The sequence below is a fragment of the Acinonyx jubatus genome, chromosome B2 (genome assembly GCF_027475565.1).
Source record: "Acinonyx jubatus isolate Ajub_Pintada_27869175 chromosome B2, VMU_Ajub_asm_v1.0, whole genome shotgun sequence".
Taxonomy (NCBI): Eukaryota; Metazoa; Chordata; class Mammalia; order Carnivora; family Felidae; genus Acinonyx; species Acinonyx jubatus.
The window spans coordinates 27,591,105-27,618,631 of record NC_069385.1 but is presented as its reverse complement, the minus strand read 5'-3'; the positions used below and the strand labels follow the sequence as shown (position 1 = coordinate 27,618,631).

At 44.9% G+C, this 27,527-nt stretch overlaps 2 long non-coding RNA genes and 1 pseudogene across 2 annotated transcripts in view; 2 read left to right on the top strand and 1 right to left on the bottom strand.

The window, feature by feature from the left end:
* The first annotated feature begins 984 nt into the window (after window positions 1-984).
* LOC113598663 (uncharacterized) lies at window positions 985-26,455 on the top strand. Its single transcript, XR_003419319.2, has 3 exons — window positions 985-1,114; window positions 19,128-19,203; window positions 26,135-26,455. It is a non-coding gene; the product is annotated as an uncharacterized LOC113598663 (long non-coding RNA).
* The window catches only part of LOC113598664 (uncharacterized), a 46,166-nt gene continuing 22,604 nt past the window's right edge, over window positions 3,966-27,527 (bottom strand). Inside the window, exons 3-4 of the long non-coding RNA XR_008298315.1 lie at window positions 11,601-11,674; window positions 3,966-6,547 (exon numbers count right to left, since the gene is read on the bottom strand). This is a non-coding gene — a long non-coding RNA (uncharacterized LOC113598664). The remainder of the gene's footprint in view (window positions 6,548-11,600; window positions 11,675-27,527) is intronic.
* Window positions 6,512-7,356, top strand: LOC113598662 (protein BEX5-like; annotated as a pseudogene).

The following is a 27,527-nucleotide window of genomic DNA, read 5'->3' as shown; positions in this document are numbered from 1 at the left end:
GTTCGGTACTGGATTGGGGGTGGGAGTGAGAAAGAGAGGAGTCCTTCTTGCATCCCAGGCTTTAGGCCTCGGTCCCTGGGATGGAGATGCCATTAGCTGTGGGAGCAGAAAACTGGGGAGTAGTATCATTTTACTAAGGAAGGGGCTGAAACTTCAATAACCTGCCCGAAGTCACACGGGAAGTGAGCTGTTCCAGCCAGGAATCACTTGAAGCTAGGTCATGTTTCTAAGCTGACGCTGTTTCTTTCACCCCCTGAGAAGAATTTACAGAGAGGAGTATATAGGGAGGGGGGGTGCGCGGAGGGAGGGGGTGCAGGGAGAAGGGGGCATGGGAAAGGGGGGTACACCGGGTGGGGGCGCACGGGGAAGAGCGTGTGAAGAGGGGGTGTGGGGAGTGGGCTGCACGAGGAGGGGGCGGAAGGGAAGGACACGTGGGGAGGGGGATGCCAGCGGGTACCCACCTCATGACATGCTTAGGAGGATAACTAAGCCGAGAGTTGTAAAGTGCTCAGAGCAGTGCTGACAGGGTAAGCGCTGCACAAGCACTTAATAAATACAATCGGGGTTCACAAACCCTTAGAAGTCCTATGGCCCTATTTCCCAGAATCCACAATTGTCTTTGAAATCTCCCCCTGAACTCCGTGCTCTTGTCAGTTCATCTGGAATCAGCGGGATAACCGCCTTAAAAACTGACTACGGCTATGCTAGTCCGGTACCCTCACGCACACTTGTGCGCTGCACTTGCAAAATCTCCCAGTAGTTTTTGCGGAGAAGCGCGGCGGGAGATTTATGGCACCTGCAGCTCACCGTGGGACAGGCGCGCTGGGCTCCGAAGCCGTGTCTGGCCGGCAGGCAGCTCCCCAGGCAGCTCCGTGGTCACGTTGCGGGCAGACTGGCATCGCCGGTCCATCTCTGCGCATGCGCATTGCGTAGCGGGAAACGGCTGCAGCCGCTCCGTGGTCACGTTGCGGGCGGACGGGCGTCGCGGGGCCCTCTCTGCGCACGCGCATTGCGCAGTTGGAAACCATGTTTCGTTCCTGCTTCTAGCAGTCACTGGATTAGATACCCGCTCGCTGCACCTCGCAAAATTGCTGCAGTATGACCCTATCTTCAAGTGAGTAAGACAGCTTTGTGGGGTTATAAAGTGGCATTTAAAACCCTCGAAGAGGGAGCACTGCCCGTACCTTGCTGACCTTCCTGGGTGGGAGCAACGAGGCTGCGTGGGGCAGTGGAAGATGCTGGAGGTTGGAACCAAGGGCCACTGCCTGAGTGAAGAGCCGCTGGTGCTGCCAGGGGCAAGAAGCAAACTGGGGGGACCAAGTCCCTTCGCCCCGCTCCTGCCTTCCCGCCTCTCTCCAGGATCCCTTTGGGCAGAACCCTACAGGGAGGTGGCACAGGGAAAATAGGGTTTCCAGAGTCTCCGGCCAGAATCAGGTTACATTAGATATAAAAGTACTTAGAAAATGGGCTATGCATTGAAAAATAACATTATTGAGGAATGCTATGGGAAATGTTACTTGGTAGTAAAGGGTTAATTTTAAGTCTAGGATTTTCATATTCTTCTCTTTAACCACTAACATGTTTATATGTGAACAAGTAGGTAAAATTAACGTTAGCTTCGTGCCTTAAACTGTTTTGTTCCAGACACTGGTACCCAGAGGAAGAGATGTCCAATGTTCTGGCTATAATGGCTGTGTATATAAGAGTACCCCTGACACGTGGGCAATTTTCCTAGGCTAGAAAAATCTCATGTCGTAGGTCTGGGAGGGTCGATATCTCACACTTGCTTCTGCTCCACTAGTAGCATGGAGGAAGTTGGATTATGTCACTGGAATGCACACATGTGACATTGCTGGAGCAAATCATCATAAAAATGTTTGTGTTTGTGCTAGATATTGGTATATACATCAACATCTTCTTTTCTTTTTTCAAAAATGGTTTATTATTTATTTTTGAGAGAGAGAGAGAGAGGGACAGAGAGACAAGCAGAGACAGAATCCAAAGCAGGCTCTAGGCTATGAGCTGTCAGCACAGAGCCCAGCACGGGGCTCGAACCCACGAACTGTGAGATCATGACCTGAGTTGAAGTCAGACACTTAACCAACTGAGCCACCCAGGTGCCCCTCGACATCTTTTTTAAAGTGATTTTCCCACATGCTTCCTCAAACATACTAATATTTCCATTACTGTTATTCATTTCACAGAATCAAGTCTTGTATTAATGTGTGGGTGGCCCACCAGAGCTCACCACTAAATTATCATTTATCTTTGAGAACCCATGAACTTCTTCTTTTGTTTTCCAGAGACACACCCATTTTGTAGTTCATGAGATGTGCATGTATTGCAGATTATGTTGATTTGCTTACTCGACAAATAATAACCAAGGCCTTACCTACCATAGACCTGACCCAATGCTGAGTCATCAACCAAAAGGTTATGGTCCATGACCTCATGGTGGTTACAATCTGTCGCGAAAGGCCAGAGATAAATACATAAATGTACAAACACAAAGGAATTCTATGAAGAATTCTAGGGAGACAAGGGTGAAGAGCATAGGAAGCTGGCGTGTAAGTTTAGAAAGGCCTCTTGAAGGAAGTCATATTTGAGCAAAGACCTAAAGGATGTGATGGGTGTGTAGGTAAGTGGGGGGATTTCTTGCAGAGCCAAAAACAGAAGAGAAGTCTGTGAAATGGAGAAGAACTTGGCCCACTGCAAGAACAGTTGGAAGCTTGGTCTGGCTAGTGTGCAGTGAGAGGTCTCATTGAGGCTGGAGAAAAGCCAGATCCCACATGGATTTGGATGGTATTCTGAGGCCAACCGGACAATGGAGTGGGGCATGCCACTTTGACTTTGTATGAAGAAAGGATGGCTGAGGAGGAGTGAGCAGCAGGAGTTGAATGAAAGGCCCTGCAGCAGTCCAGGTGGTATCACCAGGTGTCTCCAGGGGTTGACATTCACATGGAGAAATGACGATGGCTGGACTGGAGGAAAGTCGTAAAGAAGAAGGGAAGTAGCTGTGAAATCTACTTTGGAGGTCTCATCTGCAGGACTGGTTATTCATTGCATTCAGAAAAAAAATAGTTCCGGGTTCCCAGTCTGAGCAACTGGGTGATGGCAGACGAGGAACAAAAGACAGGAAAAGGAAGAGAGACAAGAGAAAGAGTGGGGAAGAGGCCAAAACGGATGTCAGGAGTGAAGAAAGCAATCTTTAGGTACAATTATGAAATCTTAAGGCACACATAAGGCACACATCCTCTGGTGTTAACTTGCTCGGCACAAAGTCATTGCTCTAATCTCCTGGAGAGGAAAAGCCTTTGTTGGAGATGATCCGTGCCTTTTCTGAGGTCATATTGATTTAGAAAATGGCAGAGCCAGGGGAAGCCACGAGCTGAATTCTTACAGGAATTGGGACCAACGATCAGAATAATCCGGAGATAAACCACCACCTCTAGGCTTCATGTTCTGTGCTTTACTTTAACTGTTTGGATGTGGTCACAGGCTTTGCCAGAAAGCCTCTGGAATTTAGACAGATTAATAAGATTGTATTTGCAGGCACTCCTTCCACAATCTTTCCTGTAGACTCTTAAACGATGGCGAAAAACTTTCTACTCTAATTTAACTGCTAAGAGAAAGAAAAAGTAATCCCTCCTAACTTGATGTTAAAGGTATTTCCCCAGTTATGGGGATTGGGGCACCTGGCTGGCTTACTTGGTTAAGCGGCCAACTCTTGATTTCGGCTCAGGTCCTGATCTCAGGGTCGTGAGTTTGAGCCCCGCATCGGGCTCTGAGCTCACAGCACGGGGCCTACTTTGGATCCTCTGTCTCCCTCTGTCTACCCTTCCCCTGCTCACACTCACACACTCTCCCCTGCTCTCTCTCAAAAATATAAATAAATAAAGTACTTCCTCAGATTTAATACTGATAGATGAACTCATTAGCTCCTACTGAGGAAGGGTAAATATGGACATTGTCATTCACCGAACTTGACCGTGGAGTCAGTGGCTCTAACACTTTATTTTCATTGTCTCTGGGCTTAGGATAAATTATTTATCACATGTAAATCCTAGCTGAAGATGCCTGCAGGTGGAAAGAAAATAAGGCAATGAGACGTTGGCCTTTGACTTACCAGAGCTCTGTTCATGGGAACAATGCTTAGCAGTTCAGAGCACAGACTCTGGGTTTGGATTCTCACCCCTCTCCTACTGCCACCAGATTTCTAGCTGTGTGATCTTACACTAGGTACATCCATACTTTGTACCTCAGTTTCGTTATCGGTAATATGGGGATATTAATTTACCCATTCCTAGGGTCTTTTGTGGATGAAGCGAGGTGCTGTTTATACAAATCTGACTATGATGTGCTATTCACGTGTTAGCACAGGCACACATACTGTGCAAGTGGGCTGTAGGTGGTGTGTGTTTGGATTGTAGCACTTCATAAACAAACCACAGGAGGATGTAGTGACTTGATAAATGGGGCAGCCCTAAAAGCAAATGTTTGTACTTAATTCTTTATCAAAGAATTCCTGGGTTGTGCTGGAGCTTCAACATAAAGAATATAAATAAGACTTAGCTTGCAGAAGAGTTGATAATATTTAGATCTTTGACTCTCATTTTTCACTTGTGGAAGGAATGCAAAAATCCGAAAATATGATAGCCTCCAGTGAAGTAGCTTATAGTCTTAGGGAAGAGGTGAGTACACATTCAGAGAGTAAATGAACCAAGCTGAGTGGTGGCAGTGTTGAATGTAAATAACTGCAGGTCACAGACTCAGGTTCCAAACTGTAATCCCAGAGTTACAGCCCACAGCCACTTTTGAGCCCTAAGAATATACCAGAAGCAGAGCATCCTTCCAGGTCCCAGAGCAGTGGGTTATAGACAGGAGAACAGGTCTTACAGAAGAAACTGCTTTTGAATTCCATCAGACGGTGCGCCAGTGGTGGAGGGCCTACTTGGTGGGCTTTGTAGCGTAGAACCAGTTACAGGAGTTGTTTCTTTGGTACACGCTGTATCTTTTAGGAGTTCATTGTTCCGTAAGAAAGAAGACCTATGCCCAAAAAATGTATCCTCTCACTCCCTGCTTAAAACATCAAAGTCCTTAGCAAAGTATATAAGATTGTTCATGATGTGGTTCCTGCTTGTTGGTGTAAGTTAGGAATGCTTTCAGCTGCAAGGAATAGAACGTTCCATCAACAGTGGCTTCAACCAGTGCTTCTCAAGCTGTGATGTATCTTCCAATCACCAGAGCTTCTTATTAAAATGCACATTCTGATTTAGGAGGTCTGAAGTGAGGCCTGAGATTCTGCATTTTTTTTAAGTTTATTTGTTTTTGAGAGAGAGAGCGAGTGTGTGAGACAGGGCACAAGTGGGGGAGGAGCAGAGAGAGAGAGGGAGACACAGAATCCAAAGCAGGTTCCAGGCTCTGCGCTGTCAGCGCACAGCCCAATGTGGATATCAAACCCATGAGGCATGAGATCATGACCTGAGCTGAAGCTGGACACTTAACCGACTGAGCCACCCAGGCCCAGATTCTGCATTCCTAACAAGCTCCCAGGTGGTGCTGATTCTATTGGTTTAAAACCTACAATTTCAACAGCAAGACTTTTAAAAAATGCAATTTTCCCGCTTTCATATCACAGGAAAATCTGAAAGCAGTTCCAGATTTGACTCAGATCAACAATGTCAGTGCTCAGGGATTGGCACATCGGGAACTGGCTGAAAAACCATGGCCCACAGGCCAAATCTAACCCACTGGCTATTAGAAATAAAGTTTTATTGGAACACAGCCATGCTCATTTGTTTATGTAGGACGTATGACCTCTTTCATGCTAGAAAGGCTGAGCTGTAACAAAGACCAGATGGCCCATAAAGCCTAAAATGTTTACCTTCACCTGGCCCTTTATGAAACAAGCTTGCTAACTCCTAGCTTATGCATTAGTATTCACTCAGCACCTGGGCCTATCATGTCCCCCAAACTCAGTGAGGACTGTTGACAAGGAAGAAAGGCAGGAAATAACCGTGTCTGCAACATGGCTCCTCTCCGTCACATCCTGCTGTCCCCTAACATGCAACTCATGTGCCCCCCGCCCCCCAAGGCACCGCCCTTCTTCACTGCATCTTCAGAAAATGCCAGATGTGTCTTGAGGACAGCAAAATCGCTGAATGTTTGCTAAAAACAAGGTGGTAAAGGACTGCAGCCTGGGCAGGCTGCTACAAGAGTGACACGGAGGATGGCCTCAGGTTCCAAGCTAAAGAGTTTGGACTTACAAGTCAATGGGGGACCTTGAAGATTTTTAAAGCATGAGATGAGTTTATTGTTGTATGCATATAATTCTGATAACACAATGTAGGGTGGTCTGTTATATTAGTCTGCTTAGACTGTCATAATAAGTACCACTGACTGGGAGGTTTCAGCAACATAAATGTATTCTGTCACCATTCTGGAGGCTGAAAGTCCAAGATCAAGGTGCTAGAAAATTCAGTTCCTGGTGAGACCTCGCTTTTTCTTGTAGATGACCAATCTTCTTACTGTCTCCTCACATGTCCTTCTCTGTGTTTAAGCAGAGAGAAAAAGAGAGGTGTTGATAAAAATGGTGGGCAGAGAAAGGAGAGTGAGCTGTTGGGTCCCAGCCATGTTGAAATTCCTTATAAATAAACCACGTCACCATCCAGCAAGTGGTTTTGACTCCCCCGCCCAGCAAGTCGTCCATTTGCATTCAAGAAATTCAGGTCCATTGGCACAGCAGATTTCAAGGCTAAGAGAGAAAGACTCTGTTGGATCCCTGCAGGAAAAGTAAGCAGGAAAAAAGTTTCAACATGGAAAATGTCCTCCGGGAAAGAGAAGGAGAAAGGCAGGCTCCAGTGCAGAATGAAGAAGAAGCCCACCCTTTGGGAGGTGGTGAAGGCCAGGAGCCTGGAGGAAATATTAGAGTGGATTTGGCCCCACCTGCCCATGATGGTAGAGAGGATATGCCCAACAAGCTTGTCAATAACGTTGACATGACAGATGGAGACACAGATGATACGGAACTTTTCACGGATGACATGAGGCAGCTAAGGAGGAAATCAGGGAGCTTCAGTTGAGGTACAGTTTGCCCATTCTTATAGGAGATCCCCCTCACCGTGACCATCATGATGAGTTTTGCCTTATGCCTCCAATGCTGAGATTAGTAATAATAACCCCCCTGCTTCCCGAAGTTGCATTTTCTTGATGTGAACCTATGGTGTTATGTCATTTTTCTGATTAGAGATTCCATTTTGCCTTACTCTGGAAGTTTTTCTGTCAGCAGGGAAGTTTCATCAACTTGCAGGAAAAGATGTTTATTACATGCTGTAAAGGTAATAAAGCAGTTTAAAAAGTAATCTAAAAAAAGAGAGAGAGAGAGAGAGGTGTATTTCCTCTTCTTATTGCATTAGGGTCCCACCCTTCTATCTTACTGAACCTGAATTACCTCCCTGAATTCTCCGTTTGCAAATAGAGTCACGTTGAGGGTGAGACTTCAACATATAAATTTCAGGGGGACACAATTCAGTCCATACAACCAATGGAAAGAAAAACTTAAGCAGGGAGACACATTGGAGCCACTTTAAAATACTCTTTTGACTTAATGCTAAGAATTCCAAACACCTTTAATGATACATTGTGTCTTTTGTGAGCTGCAAGACCACTTACCACTGCTTTCCCTTGGTTGGCTTTGGAATTTCCTTTCATGTGTGCTTATTTTCAAGTGTGATAACCCTATCCTAGTGCCTTTTGACTATCTCTACTTCCAAATCAACAAATATTTACTATCTTCACATGATATGCATGACCCTGAGCCAGGTGTTCTGAGTGAAACAACTCATGAGACTTGCACATTGTTCTTAAATACTGAAACCAGCAAAGGACAAAGACACAACATTTATGTGGCTGTGGCTAAACTCAGACAAACCTGGGGTGGATTCCAGCTTCCCTAACTACCAGCTTCAGCAAATTATTCAAATTCTTCAAGCTCCTATTTTTCATCCACAAATAGGCATGATAATAATATCTGTCTCATAAGCTTGTTGCGAAGATTAATAAAATAATAAATGTACAGTACAGTTCCTGACACATGGAAAGTGCTTGCATACAATTTAGCCTTATTGTTTTTACTGTTTTTAATATTACTATAGGGAAGAGGGTGTTTGGACTTTTCCTTCTGAACTCCCCTCTCTCCACTGCTTTTCTTTTTTTTTCCACTCGACTTTGGAACTTCAGGAGACTGTCCAGTTTTCTTTTAAAAGCAGAGAGAGGGGCACCTGGGTGGCTCGGTTGGTCAAGTGGCCGACTTTGGCTCAGGTCATGATCTCACGGTTCATGAGTTTAAGCCCTGCATCAGGCTCTGTGTTGACAGCTCAGAGCCTGGAGCCTGCTTTGGATTCTGGGTCTCCCCCTTTGTCTCTCTGCCCCCCCTCCCTGCAAATAAATAAAGATTTTAAAAAGGTGGCGCAGAGAGAAAGAAGCTCTGTGAGGGTTCTCTGAGCAGAACCCTGGGTGCAGATGTACATGTACCATGGGTGACAGTGTTGTGCCTTGATTTAATCTGCTTCAATTCCGTTTTCATCTTCTCATTCCTGACCTTTGAGATCCATTTGCTGTAGAAAAGGACAGAGAACTCCATTACACAGCCGCTGATTGCTCTCGAGGCATTCACTCAATAAATATTTATTCTGCAGTTTCCGAGTGCCAGGCACTGAGTCAGTGCTGGGGACAGAGCTGTGGATGTGGCAGCTCCAGGCTCTGACCTTATGCAACACAGCCCAGCCGACAGCAAACACCCAAGGGCAAGCAGAGCTCTGGAAGCCAGTGGAGTGGGACTCAGCCTAGGCTCCTAGGCATCACCGTGACCTTCCACCAGGGACATCGGGAGTCTCCTGTGCAAGGTGGCAACTCTTAATTGCCCAAACTGGAAACCCAAGGTGTTACGAATAATTGAAAGCATGAAATCTAAACAAAGGATTAAGCAGTAGGATACGGAAATCTAATTATATCATTGATTTTAAATTGCAAAAAAAATGTGAGCTAAGAGACAGTTTTAGCCTCTTCCAACTTTTTCTGGCCAGGAATGTTAGTTCACAAATCACAATCTGATGATGAAGGGGTGATCGTCGATATTTCCTGTGCCGTCTCCCAATGCTCAGGACGACAATTCTCAGGAAACCACCAATGGAGATTAAACTTTGAATTTGGACTCAAAATGATGTGGCATGCTTGGAGAGCACCAATTTCATCAACTGGATGGATGTTTGGAGCTGCTCCAAATTTGCTCAATTAACAAGGTTGAGCTGGCTTCCATGAAAATGGTAGTTCTAATGGTTACAGACTCTGTAGTGATTTTATGCAAAAGTAGCATCCAGCTGCCTCGCCATCTGGCAAAGATCTGATTGCCATCCCCTTGAGACCCAGGAAGTCATGATTCTCAAATCACAGCTGAACTTGGCTGGGGTGGGGGTAGGGGCCGAGGCCTGGCCTTAGAACTACCCTCCCACTGGAATAAGTCAGGTGTTGGGTCAGAGCCCAGCCGACCTCAGATTTAGCCCCCCATCCGAGACTCATTCTAGGATGGCGAGGGCTGCCTGAAACCCCAGTTTGAAGATGTCCCAAATGGTGCATGAAGTAAACCTCCAGGATGAGCAAGGCTCAGAGTCAAGCAGGAGTCAAAAGACCTGACACCTGTTGAGCACTTGTGTTTTGCAGAGCTCTAAATTCCACTTGAATCACCTGGTAACCACTCTGCCACTGTGCTAAGTGGTTAACGGGAGGGCAGTCCTGCAAGACAGGGAGTGGGGGGAGGTGCTGGAAAAATAAGTGTCCTGGAGGGCTTAGATAAGAATTCAGAAACTGAGGTAATGATAAGAAGGCAGCACAAGTCACACGGAGGGAACAGCAGGAGCGAAGACTCAGAGGCACTGGACCTCTCTGCTGTGGGACGTCAGTCTTGGTGTGCCCACCTGGAAGATAGTGGAATAACCGGCATATACCAGGTATTAGGATCAATCCTGACCCTTGCAAGTGAGGGAAAGGAGCATCCTGATGCTTGCATGTTTCTCCTTGCCTGCTTGCAAGGCATCTCCATGCCTCTTTCCCACTGGCCTCGCACCTGTGTTTCTGCCATTAGTGTGTCCTATGAGGATGCTCTTTGGGAACAGGTGCTGGAGGCTGGCATGACTGCCCCAAACTTGGGGCAGGGAGGGGGACACAAACCATTGTCCCCCACCATTCCTTAGTCACCATGACAGCAGGAAGGCCTGGGGTGAGAGGCCAAAGTTGCCATGCCCCTTCCCTAACCTGGCTAGAATTAGCCCTGAGATGAATTAAACATGAGCCCACCTGGTCTGGGGGCAGCAGCATTGTCAAAAAAGAAAAAAAAAAATCAGAAACTGAGACCCAGGCAAAGGTCAAGCTACGTGAACAGGTGCCCTCGAAGACAGGTTAGCAGTCTGTGGGTCACCTCAACTTAGGGGCCATGTTAAGACAGTCAAGACAATGAGAGCTGAGAGGCAGACAAAGAGGGACTTGGAAAATGATGTGGGAGACCAGAGGTGGGTTTGGGTTCCTGGTTCCCGCTTCCAGGTCCATCTCAGAGCAAGAAAGAGAAAGCAATTCTCTCCTTACCAGTTGCTGGACAACTGCCAGGTTACGGAGAGGGCTCAGGTTGCTAGAATTCCTTGATTCATGCTGCCGGGGTTAATAACTGTGGTCAGCAGAGAGAGCAGGAAGGGGATGGGTGGGCAGGCTTTGAAGGACAACCAGTCAAATGTTGTCATTTACTTGAAAGGGAACACTGATTCCATGTAGGGCACTTCTGAATTAAAAATAGGAAGAGGATGACCTCACGCTTTGGGGGAAAATGTACTTTCGTTTTTACCAATTCACATTCTCCCTCTCTGACTGCAAATAAATGTCCCTCCTTTTCCCATCTAGGACAACCAACTGAAAGCACAGCAAATCTGCTTCACTCTCTGTAGCTTCTTGGAAAGGAAGTGAATGACTCCTGGGTCGTTTATGAAGTTCAGTTGTACATCCAGATAGGGCGGCAGGCTGGTTTGCTATCTGACCACTCAAGGGAGTGAGGTGATACCATAGAGAAGTCACAGGGATGCTCCAAGGCCCTTCCTGACTCCTCACTGCCCAGGGGGTTTGCCAGGCTGCATAATGGAAGCTGAAGAGAGGGCATCATAGCCAGACGGTATGGCCTGCGATTCTGATACCAACTCTGCCAGCTCCTGATTTATGAGGCTTGGAGCAGTTGATCTGTTCCCTCTCAGCCTCAGTGTCTGCATCCCTCGAAGGAAGGGGTTGTGTTTTGTGATGTTGACGAATGTTAGGATCAGATGAGCTGATGAGAAATTCTGCTCCTCCCACGTCTTCTCAGACAGAAACCGGGAGTCATGGGAGACACCTTGCTCTCCTGTTTCTCACTATTTCCATATCCTAGTTCTCTCTTGAATTCATCCCTTCCTCTTTCTTCCAGTTGCCCCTGCTTTACACCAGGAGCTCATGCTCTCTCGCCTGGATACGCTGGGTCCCAAGTGTCCAGTTTTACCCTCCATTTATGCACCAGCCCCATTCACTCCAACCCACCGTTAAACAACTGCCAGAGAAGAGCCATTCTGTCTTGTCTTTCTGCACCATCAGCATTAAGCGTGGTCATCTGAAAAATATTTGAAGAATGAAGAACTAAGTAGAGCCATCGATTAGTGTAACGATTTTTACAAAATAGTATATGAATGCGAGCTATTCTTTTTCAGCTCAATAAGCATGAATATTTACCATATATCTGGCACTGGGCTAGGTGCTGAGGATATAAAGATGAGTTGGATATAGTTCCTGACACTTAATGACCACCTAGTGAACAGGGCGGGCTGTGTAAGAGAAATAGAACCGATAGGAGGTGTATCTACATAGAGATTTATTTTAAGGAACTGGCTCACACAGTTGTGAGGTCTGGCAAGTCCCAAATCTGCAGAGCAGGTCAGCAGGCTGGAGACCAGGGAAGAACTGACATGGGAGCTCTAGTCTGAAAGCAGCCTGCCAGTAGAATTCCTCAATCTTTTCTTCTTAAGGTCTTGACAGATTGGACAACGCCTACACGCAATGGGGAGTAAATCTGCTTTCCTCCAAGTCTACTGATGTAAAAGCTAAAATATACCTTCACAGTGACATCTAGACTGGTGTTTGGCTGAATGTCTCGGCATCAAAGCCCAGCCAAGTTGACACATGAACCATGCACATGGGTAGTCGCTGACAGCACAATAGGTCCTACTTACGTCTACAAATGGTGCTAGGTCTTTTTTAAATGAAAAATCTCTCTATGCTCTTTGATGTTTTTACTAGCGTTTGTCAGTTGTTCTTTCTGGTTATGCCGTGCATGCCACTGGGTGCTTGCTTCCAGGTGTGTCATGACAACTTGTGATGTAGTGTGCTATCATCGTACAGACAAGAGAGGCCCAAGTAACCTATATGAGGTTCCACAGCTAATATGTGGTAGAGCTGAGATCGAGTGAAGGCCTTTCCAATCCAAGGTCAATGAGCTTTCTACTACATCACAATACCTTTAATAAGCATTGAGCCGGGAGCCTTGCCTTTCCCCAGGGAAGCACTTATTTTGCCAGGAATTCTGTAGTATTATTAGATTTTTGTAACAGGGTCCCTCTGCATAGGAGGATGTGAATCAGTTTTCCCAACTCATTTCATATTAGCTCCACATGTGGGAGAGGGCATGATGGGTCACAACCATACTGGATCATGCTGAGTCAATCACCCCAAGAGGAAGATTCTCAGATATCATTATTATGACTGAGCTTTCTTCACACAAACACAAAAGTCTCCTTACTCCAGGCCAGACATAGGGCACCTAGCCACAGGTCTTTCTCAATAGAGCAGATAGAATTATCCACGGTAGGGAAATTTGGTATAATTAAGTGTCTGCTCAGCATATAAGGAATATTCTGCTTTAGGGGCACCTGGGTGGCTCAGTTGGTTAAGCATCTGACTTCAGCTCAGGTCATGATCTCACGGTTCGTGAGTTCGAGCCCTGCATCAGGCTCTGTGCTGACAGCTTGGAGCCTGGCACCTGCTTCAGATTCTGTGTCTCCCTCTCTCTCTCTGCCCCTCCCCTGCTCACTCTCTGTCTCTCTTTCTCAAAAATAAATAAACATTTAAAAATTAAGACAAAAAGAATATTCTGCTTTAAACTTATCAAAATGGGGGTGCCTGGGTGGCTCAGTCAGTTAAGCGTCCTACTCTTGATCTCAGCTCAGGTCTTGATCTCAGTGTCATGAGTTCAAGCCCTGCATTGGGCTCCATACTGGGCAAGGAGCCTACTTAAAAAAATAACAAAGTAAATAAACATACCAAAATTAAGTAGGAAACGGAATGCAGATAAAAAAATGCATTGTCTCTGGAGCTCCAACCTTCACAACAAAAAAGGACGCATGATATAGACATGGGAATTCAGTGACTATTTACTTATGGCCCATGAAAGGCCAAACTCTGTTGACATTTCAAGGGAAACAAAATGAGTAAGACGTGGTCTTCTACTTCAAAGACACAAGGAATGGGGAAGAATGGAAGAAATAATATTTCTTGAGTGACTCTTATATGGCAGTCTTTTGTTCTAATTGAATCATTATTACCATCCCACCAAGTAGGTGGTACTATCCCCTTTTTGGAGGAGGAAGTGTGGTCTTGGCAAATGGAAAGACTCGCCCAAGATCTTAAAACTAATACATACAGTAAGTAGTACAGCTGGGGTCTTCATCTGGATCTCTCTCTAAATCCAGCGCTCATGTGCCTTAGCCTGAATCACACTGCAAGGAGATAAATATGCAGACCATTGCCGCTAGCAAAGAAACATAACATTAAGAAGTGACCAAATGAAGGTGGATGAATCAGACGTGTTATTTGAGATGGACTTTAATACAATAGACGGTATCTTTCCGGTGGAGATGAAAAAAAAGCATGAGCAAGATTTGGAAGAAAAACTAGAAGGTTGTGGAGGGTAAGAGTTACACAAGTTTTCTCAGGGCTTTAAAATCAGGATGAGCATTTTAGAAGGGGTAACTAATATGGATTAGAACAGAGCAGATTGGAAGAAAGAGAGACCAGGTGGGAGATCCCTGCAAGTGCTCTCTAGAGAGCCAGCAAGAATGGAAAGGGTATCACAGAGGGAATCATGGGTGATGCTGAATTGATGTGATAAGCCAATGGGTTCAGGTTGCTGCAATGAAACCAAATCCAGGTGATGGATAGGTAGAGTAGGTAAGCATCATGAGCTAGAGGTCTCAACGGAGATGAAAGGAAAAGCAGAGGGGGAGAGGGAGAGAGGAAGGAATGGGCTTTGAGAAAAAAAGAGGGATTTCAGAATTTGCCATCCTGGAAGTGAAGCATATCTGAGTTGTGGCCAAGTGTAAGACATGGCCTTGCTGGGGTGTGGCTGAGATAGAATGAAAACAGTGCTCGTCTGACTGGAAGATTATGAATGTGGAAGTCACCGTGAAGGCTGCCAATGAATCATATGGAAAGGAAGTCAGTACTCTAGAGGCTGAGAGCTTTGAAGAAAGTGAGAAAAAGTTCTCAGAATTGGAGGTAACTGGGACCCAGATGCAGAGAGAAACAGAAAAGTTAAAGGTTTACCAGGAGTCGGGAAAAAAAAAAATTGTCTAAAAAATGGATAGTGCATCATCTGTCAATCATATGAAATATTTCCTTAAGAAAAAAAAATGCTCTCACTCCCAACTTAAAATTAGGAAAAAGATTTTAAAATAGGCATTCCCGTAAAGAATTATATTTTTTGTATTTGCTGTCCAAGGAATGTCAGAAGAGGCAACTAATGCTGTCAGATCAAACTGAAATGTTTTACCGTCATCTTTCCTTGCCTGTCCCGTGACCCACCCAGTCACCCTAAACCCAGTGAGAAAGAGAGTGATGGAAACTGAGCAAATTCTCTCCCAAGTTTGTTGAATCAGTCACTTGCCATCACTGAAATGGGCTTGCATGTTCAAGGACGCCCTACCCGCCCATATCACTTGTGATGTCAGGTTGAATGGGCAGAGTGTTGGTCCCTGTGCTGTGCAAGAAGACATACAGCCTCAGTGAATAACTTCTAATCTGCATGAGGTATAAAAGGAAAGTCTGCCCAACAGGGTACCACGAGCCGCATTCCAGCCCCATGACACGGCATCAGGTTCCACGACTTGGTCAGCAATTGTGCTCCAGTTGTTGCCTCCATCAACTACAGGGTTTTGCAAGCCTGGAAGTTCCACCCACCCGGAGCACATTGCTGAAGCTTATCTGGCATTTGTTCGTGAAGAGCTCATTGCACTGTCACACGTTCTCTGGTTTAGACTTGATTCAATTGTCACATAACCCAAGGGGGGGAAGTGAAGAGCTGTGAACACCAGTCTTTGTGTCATTTTAAGTTTTCTATTGTTAGTGCTTTGCCTGCTAGGGAGTTCCAGAAAGTCTGCTTGACGATTATGGGATGGGGCAGGGCCAAGACGTGAGTGGTAAAGCTGTCGGTTATAGACTGAGGAAAACAGTCCTGGTTGCTGGCAACTGGCCAGATTTGCCTGCTTTGTGCTGACATCAGAGTCTTAGTTGGAAGTAACCTTAGAGGTCAGTGAGTCCAACTGCTTGTTCAAAGCAGCGTAGTTAGAATATGGACTTTCAGGATCAAGGAACTGGCTGCTTCCATGGAACAGCTTAATGGCTGTGTTACCAACCTGAAATCTAAATATTGGCCAATATTTACAGAGTGCCTACTGTATGGCAGGCACTGTGCTGCTTCTTTATTTATTATTATTATTTTAATTTTTAAATGTTTGTTTATTTTTGAGAGAGAGAGTGAGCATCAGTGGGGGAGGGGCAAAGAGAGGAAGACACAGATTCTGAAGCAGGCTCCAGGCCCTGAGCTGTCAGCACAGAGACGGATGCGGGGCTCGAACCCATGAACCGTGAGATCATGACCTGAGCTGAAGTCGGACACTTAACCGACTGAGCCACCCAGGCGCCCCATGTGCTGCTTCTTTAAATGCATTCTCTTAAATAGCCCTCTCGGCAAGCCTGCAAGGTAACTGCTCCCATTCCGATTTTCCAGACGGGAAACAGGATTTGAACACATATGAGTAGAACAGAGCCCGTGTCCTTACCGCTTATATTCCAGGCTGGCTCCCAAGGCCCCTATGTGCTATTTTAGGGCACAACATTCATTTTGAATTATCTGAACTTTTACCCCTCGGCCTTGTATAACTCAAAAATTCTGCCAGCTGCTGTCTGGGGTGACATAAATCTATAGCTTCTTTCACAATAATATTAGTAATACCAACAATAATAGGTTTTTAAGTAATTTGCAAACATGTTAGTTTCATTTCTTTTCACACAAGTCTTAGAAAATGGATACAACAGGGGCACGTGGCTGGCTCAGTGGGTTAAGTGTCGACTTGGGCTCAGGTCATGATCTCACAATTAGTGGGTTCGAGCCCATACTGGGCTCTGTGCTGCCAGCTGAGAGCCTGGAGCCTGCTTTGGATTCTGTGTCTCCCTCTCTCTCTGCCCCTCCCCAACTCAGGCTCTGTTTGTCTGTCCGTCTCTTTCTCAAAAACAAACAAACAAAATGGATACAACAGGTAGCCATTTGCTGGACCCAATCTGTGTTTGAACAGGCCCTCCAAGAAACGGGTGCACATTTGAGCTTGGTCCTAGACCCGTGCTTCTTCCATTGCCCAGCATGGTGGCCAGGCCAGGGCACCACCCTTCATTCTGAGCTCTGCAATGACTACAAAGAGGAAACGGTGGTCTAGCAGAATCTTTTGTACCTGAAGTGAATTTCCTCAGGATTTTCTTAATATTATGCTTGAGTGTCTCGGTGTCAGAAAAACAGGTCTCAGGCCCTAAAGATGACATCAATCAAAGCCCACCGAATTTAATTTTTTTCTACACGACCTCAAGGATGGCAATCCTACGAAAGAGAGATTGTGGGGTTTTTTTTTTCCTACTACTTACAAAATGACTTTTTCTTGAAAATTTTTTTTAAGTTTATTTATTTGAGAGAGAGAGTGAGCATGAGCAAGAGTGTGTGTGGGAGAGAGAGAGAGAGAGAGAGAGAGAGAGAGAGAGAGAAAGAGAGAAAATCCCAAGCAGGCTCCACACTGTCAATGAAGAGCCCAACTTGGGGCCTGATCTTACAAACCGTGAGATCATGACCAGAGCTGAAATCAAGAGTCAGATGCTTAACCCACTGAGCCACCCAGGCACCCCCAAAATGAATTTATCTTACCTCCGCAATATTGCGTTTGTGAAATACAACCACATCATAATCACAAATGGCTCTTAGAGCATTTGGGTTTTGATAGGATTTTGCCTATAATCATTAAATAAAGGAAATATTTTTCCAATGGACTGTTTATTACACCAAACAATATTCATCAAAATGTTAGATCCAGGATAGTCATTTGATGACTAGTGGAGTATATGGGGCCCAGGAAAGTGGACAATTTGGACAGAAAGTTGAGAACTGACAACTGACCAAGCAAATGACCACCAGTAGAAATATCACTTATTCAAAATCAATATTTACTGGGACGAAAGCACTGCATAGAGCACAAAAGCATGGCTTTTGATGGCAAATGAAGCTGGGGTCCAGCCATAGCTTTGCCGCGTACTCTTTATAGCACATAGGGCACATTACCTTCCGGCCCTCAGCCTCACTCTATGCATCTGAAAAATGGGGATCATGGTCCCACACAGAGTGATATCCTGAGTATTAAATGAGCTTAAACATAAAAAGCACTTAAAATCCACTGACTAAAACAGAGTGGATACTCAAAACTATTATCAATTAACTTTATGCAGTAAGTATGTATATGTTCCAGGCACGTACTAGATCAGATGCCAGAGATGTAACCATGAGTGTCACATGATCCTTGCTTGCTGATCCTTAAGTCTGATCCTCTCACTTTATTCTGGAAAAGTCGGTTTTTGGTTTGTTTTTAATGTAGCATTCGGAACATATCCAGAATTTACCATATAAATTCTGGCTGGCTTGGCCCCTGGTACAGCTTTTTCCATAAGTACAATATTTTAACAAATCTAAGAAGCCATCATTGAAAGATGCATCATTTTGGGTCTGATTCCAAAAAGCACTGCCAATCATAGCTGTAAGATGCCATCGATTGGCAAAAACTCCCTAATTTCAATTCAAAAGGTGAAAAAAAAATCTCTGTTTTAGAACTAATGCAATATGGTATTTTCATTTCCCCATCCACAAAGAAACCTTCTGCCTGGACTATGTGTGTATATGTGTTAACATGATGGAGGGGGAAGCGGCTCATGAGAAAGACATTTCACAATAGACCGGAACTGGCTTTAAGGGAAATGTACCGAGCCAGAAAATAAATAAAATATTGGTGTGATAGATCCTGTACTCAGAGAACAGTAAGCTCCTGCCCTGCCTGTGTGCCCCATGGTAAGGACTGCAGCCAGTCAGTCAGTCAAACATACATTTATTTGGTCCCTACTATTTGCCTTTCACTGTTAGGCAAGATAGCATCTATTCCCCGTAGGGGTTCACACTCTCGTGTGAGAGACATGAAAACAAGGTAGATCAATGGTTTCAGTAGAGTGAGATATGCACAAAGTCTAGAAATAGTGCAAGGAAAGTGATTCCTTGGGGGTGAGGGTGGGACAGTAGCGAATATGTATGAAAAAAGGATTTCTGAGAAGGCTGTGTTTGAGCACGCATTTGAAAGATAGCCTAGAGCTGAAGGAGTAGCTAGTGACAGTAATGGAACTCACAAGAAGGTGTGAGTGTCATTATGCCTCTCCTAACAGTGTGCCCTTCCTCAGCTGGACAGGACCAACCTAGGGAAGAGCAGTACAAGTTTCCTTCCGCCCAATACGGTGACTTTGCAAGCCCGCACAAAGTACCTCGCTATTAAACACATCCACGAAGACGACAAAACTAAAACAAAAACTTGCACAGGCTGGGTACTTTTTTTTTTTTTTTTTCCACGCTTGCCTTTTTCAAGAGCAGCGTTAGGACTGCATCTGAAGGAAAAGTGGAGATACTCCTTTTCTTTCTAATTCTCCGTATTTTTCTCCGCCAGAGAAATAAAGGAGAAAAATACATTGTGTTACAAGATGAAGAAACCAAACTCGTCATGAAGTTGGTAGAAGATACAAGTAAGTCGGAGAGGTAGAGGCGCAGGTGTGATTTTTCTCAAGCAGGGGGCTGGCTATGCATTCAGGGATGGTCTGTGTTAGCCAAAAGTGTGTACAGAATTGATTCTGCTTTTCTCTGGGCACTGACTCAACATCTCCTTTCTGTCTCCAATGAGCACTGACAGTGCAGTAAAGATTTTATTACTCGGAGGGAACTCTGGCCAACCTTGACACTTCCAAAGGACTTCATTTCCTTGACCCTGCCAGCTTGTTACTGCCAACACAGCGTCCCTCCTCACATGGTGGTATAGATTGGCCCACAGTTGAGAGCTGCTCCTCCCTGGTTTCAATTTAATAGCTGTCATTCGTCAAATCGCCTTCTTCCTCCATCTGCCACCTACACCTCATCTACACTCTGATAACACACCAGATAACACGACTTTGATCACAGTTTCGTGTACCAGGGCAACCATATTGCCGATGACTCATCTCTGGACTTTCTGGGATTTCAGGGCCAATGTGTCCACAAAGAATATATGCATAGCCCAGGCTCTCTCTGAAATAAAATCCTGGATCGGTTGCACAATTCCCTGGAAATGAATTGTGGCTAATCAGAGATAGGAAAGAACATAAGATTATGGTTTCAATCAAGGAGACCTCACCCCATAGAAATATCTTTGCATGGCGATCATGAATGCACCACCAAAAAGGTGGTTTCCTCTGTGTAGGGCATTCTCAAGACATCTTACCCTATTCTGAGATGATAGATATTTTGGAAGGACCCAAAGCTATGAAAGAGGAGAAACATGGGGGCACCTGGGTGGCTCAGTCAGTTAAGTGTTCGAATCTCGGTTTCGGCCCAGGTCATAATCTCATGGTTTCATGAGTTTGAGCCGCCATATCAGGCTCCATGCTGACAGTGGGGAGCCTGCTTGGGATTCTGCCTTTTTCTCTCCCTGCCTCTCCCCGACTTGCGCTGTCTCTGTCTCTCTCAAAAATAAATAAACTTTAAAAAAAAAAAAAAAAAAGAAGAGAAACACAGAGGAGGGAAGTTTGGTTTGTCTTTATCAGAAACTGTTTTAATTTAAACCAGAGAAAAGCCAGCCCTTACCACCTTCCTCATTATTAAACCCACTTAGAAAGTTGCAAAATCTCATTTTTTAACACACTTTTGCTGAACCAAAGAATGTAGCATGTGATGCATCGATGGGATTTAATGCTCAAGTCAGACCATAAAGAATTATTTTATATACATAATTAATATACTTTTGTAAAGCAAAAAGAATTCTATTTTCATCAGGAGCTTTAAGCTGGTGCCAAAATTCTTCTGGGTCTGATGTAAGGTCACCCCATTTCACAACTGGGAGCGCTGGGGAAATAATTGGAGCCAGAAAGGATAGGGCAACCGTTGGTTTCCAATTTGTGTGTAATACATAAGTAAGTCACTTCTGTCTCGTTTGTGCTTCCTCTGGCTCCACAGAAGTGGTGGTAGGAAGAAAATTACTGTGGAAGGAGTCAAATATGAGGGATGACTCTTCCCCTCCCATCCTTTCCCTACTTATGCTCTGTGACATGCATATCACTTTTCCCATCAGGCAGCTTCTATGACTCCAGGACTGTGGGAGTAACCCCCTCCTATCAGCCCTAACAAAATGTCATTCAGCAAACTGTAAGGGGAATATCATCATGATGTGGAGTTTCAAGTAGAAAGTATTTTTGTTTTGTTTTTGAGAAAAATGCAGATACTGTGTTAAGAAAGAGTCCAGGGGTGCCTGGGTGGCTCAGTTGGTTAAGCATCTGACTTCAGCTCAAGTCGTGGTCTCACAATTCGTGGGCTCCAGCCCCTCATTGGGCTCTCTGCTGTCAGCAAAGCCCCTACTTCAGATCCTGTGTCTCCCTCTCTCTTTCTGCCCCTCCCCTGCTCTTTGTCAAAAGTAGGTAAACATTAAAAAAAACAAACAAACATGTTTTTGGGTACCTGGGTAGCTTAGTCGGTTAAGCATCCGACTTTTGGTTTCAGCTCCGGTCATGATCTCACCGTTAGTGGGATCAGGCCCTACATCGGGCTCTGCACTGACAGCACAGAGACTGCTTGAGATCCTCTCTCTGCCTCTCTCCCCATTCCGTCTCAAAAATAAACTTAAAAAAAGGTTAAAAATTAATTAAACGGTTCATACATTTTGAGATTTCATTAACATATTCTTTATTAAAATATTAATATTTTCAAATGAGTCATTGAACATATACCATATTACATTGAAATATTTAAATTATATTCACGGAAAAGAGTATGTATGGATCTTTTTTTTCCCCCATAAAGAGCACTCTGAATAATTGTGTCTTTTTCAAAACCACCTAAAAGTATAAAATTGTAACATTTTAGAGATTGGAAAGATCATAGGCATCACTTACCCTATTCTGTTTGTTTTCTATACAAAAATTGATCTATAATTTAAATGCCTCATTCAAAAACAACCTACCAGACAATGGTAGAGGGGCACGTTGAGGAATCATTCTATCACATCATGACATTCCTGGATCAACCACATGGATACGCGATCCTGAGTCATAACAATTTTACAATATATTTGGAATAATAGAGTCTAGGGATCTGATCCCACATAAATACAATTTGCTAAACATTTTCACGGACATTCTAAAGCAGCAGGATCCCAACTAGCAATTATTTCTTCATTTTGTACTTTTTAAAGTGTCTAGTCTCCCTCATTACTAACTCTGGCATTACCCCTTATTATCTAAACAAATACCTAAGCTTGACTCACAGTAATGTTTCTTTCCAGCATCTGTTTTCATGCTTCCTCTGGCCATCACTCAGTTACCACAACACCTTCCAAATGCAGTACTTTGATGAGTACAGAGAAGCTTGAGAACCAAGAAGAATACTTTTCTGTCCAATTAGGAGCAAAAATTTTGGGGGTGCCTGGGTGGCTCAGGTCTGACTTCAGCTCAGGTCATGATCTCATGGTTCTTGAGTTTGAGCCCCGTGTCAGTCTCTGTGCTGACAACTCAGAGCCTGGAACCTGCTTCAGATTCTGTGGCTCCCTCTCTCTCTCTTCCTCTGCTCGCATTCTCTCTCTCAAAAATAAATAAATTTTTAAAAAATACTTAAAAAAGAAGCAAAATTTTTGATGAATTCCCTTCCAGAGTAATAAATTCAATTATTTACCCATTGATTCATTTAAGAATTCTTTCTGGGACACATCTCAACCCTCAGGTGCTGGATTACCTGCTGTGGAGAATCAGAGCTAAATAAGACATTGTCCTTGGACTTGTGGGACCCATAGTCTGGTGAGGCCAAGATGTATACACTAGGCACTGTGGATACAGGGCAGAGAAAGCAATAAACAGATATTAGCCAGGTGCTTTGGGGAGTAGAGGAGAAGGAGCCATATCTGGGAATCATAAGGAAAATCTTTGTCTAAATATGCAAAATCCAATAAGTGAGGACATCAGGTCCTAAAACTCTTCCAAGAACAATTTCATCCCCTACAATGGAGAAGACACAGCTGAGAACCAGCATCTGGGCATTCTGACCAGAAGAATATCAACTGTCATTGCCACATCCCCAAACAGAATAGAGAGGTGGGTCTCAAGATCCCTGGAGTAGGGATAGAAGGTCAGAATTAGAGAGAATGCTCCAGAGAGAATCTACCAGAGGACCAACCCAGACATCTGTAAGCCACTTGAGCAATAGTCACTAGACAGCTTTGAAAATACATTCTCAGCTGCTCACACAGGCAGGCAGACCAGCCTAGACTGACTTTGGGAGATGCATCAGGCACAGGTGCTTTCTAACATTCTAGATACATTTTGGTCAGAGGAGTAAACTGTCACTTTACACAGCTGACTGAGGTTGAGGCATAGCAACCAGCATTTTCTCTTTACTGGAGCTCTTGCAGCACCCAAGCCAGTGTGCTCTCCCAGATCTGCACGTGCCTGGGAGATGCCCGAATTGTTATATTGACTAACTCTCAGACCCCTCAGACCTTGTCGGGTGCCTCTCAGGGCTAACACTAGGGTGAGGACAGCAAGGCACATAAGAGGCAAAATACAAGGAGATGCTCACTGCCAAGAACCCACCCTGCACTTGCACCATCTGAGAGAGTGCTACCTGAGGCCCACCTCTCCCCAAAGAGTGGCATCCAAATTCTAACAGGTGGAGGAAATTCTATGACAGGTAGATACTTGACATCTACTGTGGGACAATGAGTAGTCTGGTCAATTTCCCAAGGATCTATGATTAAAATTTCCCATTGACCGAGCACCAAAGGCTATAGTATTCCTAATGCCTGGTCCAAACATGGATTTTCTGATTTATTTTTTTTAAAGGAAAGATTTAATTCATCCCTTAACTAGCCACCTTCCACAAGCCCCTTTCCCTCTCCCCAACTGAAAATGCATTTCACAGCCCCTGCTTGCTCTGTTCATTGAAAACAGAGATTCAAAATATATGCCCTCTGAGAAAAGATTTCCATGTAAGGATAGTTTTCTAATTCTGTTGTGGCTTAAGCCTTGGTTGTAACACCTGAGTCCTGCTAAGGAGAACCAGCTCTCATGTTCAAACACAGTTTTAGGATTAGTGCGCACCTATCCCAATGCCCTCTGGCTCATTCTCTGGAATGAGGCTTGAAATTGGCAATCATTTTTATAAACAGAGTGATAACCGCAAAATAGTCAACAAATGAAATATATGGTTTAATGACTACATAATCCAGAGAGAAAACATAAACATTATTATTTTCATAATACATCTGATTTTTTCTTTGTGATCCAATTTGCTTTAACTTCATTATTTTTCCTTTTTTTTTAAAAAAAAGAAGGTGAGTATGATCATAAATTTGTATCCATGTTTGTCTTTTCATTAAACTCTTTTTCTTCTATCTTCATTCCCACTAAAAAAGTCCTGTTTGGGAAAGAGGAACAAAATAATGGGAAAAATTGTTTACAAGGCAAGAAAGGTGCGTTTCCTTTATATAGTAGTGCTACTTCAAAAGAAATGGGTATACTTTCCTCAAAGGACAAAAGAGAGAGAGAGAAATAAGTATGCTGTATTTCATAGAATCATGCATTTTTAGATACAAGATGAATTACACCTGAGACAGAGTACATTCTTTCCTTAACACGTAAGTCATAGCTTCTCATGGAACGTTTTTTTCAACACAGCTGAGGATGAGCCCTGTGACAAGAAGTCCCTTCTTCTTTGCTCCCAAGCGAAGTCCATTTGCCACCATTTGCAATATCTTCTTTCACTGAATCCCCACAAAAATTTTGTGAGGTGGGGTAGATATTTTAATCCTATTTTGCAGATGAGGACACCGAGACTCGGAGGGTTAAGGAAACTCGTTCTAGGGCCCAATTTTTGTTAGTAGCAGCGCTCAGCTTTGAACCAGGGGATGTTCTGAATGCAGGTTCACACTTGTCTTCATACAAACGAGGCTGCTAAATCCAGATGATGACCGCGTTTATTATGACGATTATGCTCAATGGCGATAAACCAAAATTATGTGTAGCCAACACGTTATTTCTGCGTGGTTGCAAGAGCAACCTCATCCTAGAAGTATTTACCACTTTGAAAAGACAGCTTTGTGAAGATATCGATGTTGTGGCCAATTCTGTAAGAATTTCTCTTCTGTCAGGAGAGAAAACTGGGGTGTGGGCAGACGTGGTTGTGCTGGCAATTCTGCTTCCAGTTCTATCTCCTATCCTTCTCACCTATTCTGTGCCCTGGGAGGCTGACCTCTATGAACTGCATGAAGGCTGACCCTTCCTCCCCCTCTGGGAATTGGTTCAGCCACAGAAGTCTCTGGCAGGGGGCAGTAGGTGGCAGGCGCTTGTACTTTGTATTTTTCCTCCCAGCTGCCCACTGGCCTGAGGGTTGGCAGAGACTGTATTCCTGCTCAGAGGACTACAGTTTGCCTTCTTCGGCTTCAGCTCTCTTTCTGTCTCTCTCCTCTCTCTCCTCCTCCCTCTCTCTTCCTCTCTTCCTCCTCTGTTCTCCCTTTCTCTCTCTCCATCCTTCCCTCCCGTCCCACCCCCCTTTTCTCTCACTGTTTCCAAGAAATCCCTCAACCTCCTTGAATTCGCTGGCTGACAGTGGTTGCTCAGCCTGGGGTTCCCTTAGAGAAGAGCCTGAAATGAAGGCTGCGTACCTGTGTGTTTGCTTGAACATGTATCTCAGGGGGCAGTTGTGAGAGGCGGGGCGAGTGAAGGCGAAGGAAGTAAACCCCAACACAAGGATAAATTCTTGAATTGGCCACCGCTGTTGTCAGTTGGTGCTCAATCCCTCAGAATCTTCTGAGGAATCTTATGGAATGTATCCCAGAGCAGTCAGCTAGGGAAGAAATAGAGAAGTGGGCATCAACTGGCTTCCACTCCCCCCTCCTCAAGGGTGGCACCCTAGCACTAACTCCCCATCTCCAGGCTGGGCATACCTGAGTGCCAGGCAGCCCAGCCGCTGCATCGGAGAAACCTCAGCACAGGATAAGAGAGGCATCGCAGAGCAGGTCAGCGGCAGAGAAGCTGGTAGAAGCCCGCATGGAACCCTTCTCTGTGGTAGTGGGAGGAAGGAGGAGGGCAAGAGGGCTAGTGGAAATGGCGTCCTGCTTGTGCTAGCTCTGGAGCTCTTCGTCACCCTCTTGTTTTGTTTGTTTTTACTTAACCCCACCGCTGACTGTAAATGGTTCCTTCTTTAAAATCTCTGCTGCCCCAAATGGTACATGTGCTTCCTATTATAACTCTGTCCTGCTTCACTGGTATTCTGTGTCCTTTCAAGCCTTCCTTCAGAGACTCCTTCTTCTCCTTTCCTCTCTGTTCTCTCACAGACAGTAACTCCTAATGGTTTTATGCTCCCCTCTTGTAAGGGCTGGAACATTTATATTCTTTTTTGGAATCTCAGAATGTCACCCTATTTCGAAATGGGTTTTTTTTGCAGATATAGATCATTGTTAAGATGAGATCATTATGGAGTAGGACAGGGCTTTAATCCAATATCACTGATGTCCTTGTAAGAAGAGAGGAAACGACACAGACACAGAGATGCGGGAGAAACAGCCTTGGAATATGAAGGCAGAGAGATACACCTATAAGCCAAGGGAAACCAAAGATTTCCAGCCATCCACCAGCAGATAGGAGAGAGGCATGGAACAGATTCTCTCTCCGAACGCCCAGAAGGAACCCACCCTGCCGACACCTGATCTCACATTTCTAGCCTCCTCCAGAACTGTGAGAGAATAAATTTCTGTAGGTTAGGTCACCCAGTTGTGGTCATTTGTTATGACAGCCTTGGGAAACTAGTACACACCTTGATCAAGGCTCTCCTTCCAAGTCCCACGGAGCTCTACAAAGTTTCATGTTCCATTTTCCCTCGGCCCATCAAAACATACCTGTCATGGGTTTATCCTTCAAGGCCATGGCCTTTACCCACTGAGAGTACATGGGGAGACTGAGCGTCTAGCTTCACAATTAGCTAACATGATGCCCAGGGGCACAGCCTATCTTTTCCAGTTAGACTCTACTCTCTGCTTAAGGAAGCACTTTAAGAACCCTTAATGGCCAATGAGAGGAGAGAGATATAAGCCACTCCTTGAACCACACGCTGCAGGGCACCAGTCACCCATGTTCTGCCAGCTTGAGTTGAGAGGCTCAACTAGTCTGGAGATATCCTAAAATCCAAATACCTGCCCCCCCCCATTAGTTACCCCAACAGGAGCCACACAGCAACCAGGACTACAGGTACACCGTCCACTGCAGAGTAAATGTGTGGATCAGCCAGGTTGGGAAATAGACACCACGGTGTTTGTCTCCTGTAAGCACCCCTTTATACACACTTGCTGTTCATTTCCACCTGTCCTCCTTCCGTGCCTTCCCTGGAACTCTGCTCCACCATATGATTAACCCTACCAGAAGAAGAAAAGGTCCAGGGTAAGAATATGCCACAGGCTTCCCTTGGGTTTGTTTCTTAGATGTCGTTCTTTAGAGGAAATATCAGGCTAAAATGAAGCTTTGCTTGCCACAGGTTTTGTTTTGTTGTCTTGTTAGTGTTTGCATATGGCGGAGAGTGGAGACGTAGCCCCGTACCTCTCTGCTGCTCCACTCTGTCTCCGCAAGCGTGGATTTGAGATGAGCTCACTCACTCCTGTTAACCGGGGACCTGGAGGAGGGTATGAGCCTACTAGAGTGTTGGTCTTCTCACGCTTGGGCTGGGGAGAATGCCTCATCACAGTGTGGTATGAGGACCAACCAAGGACATGTGGCTATGGTTTTACAGAGTAGCAGTGCACAGCAAGCCCAGGGGACCCTTCTCACTGCTCTTCCTCCTTTCAGTC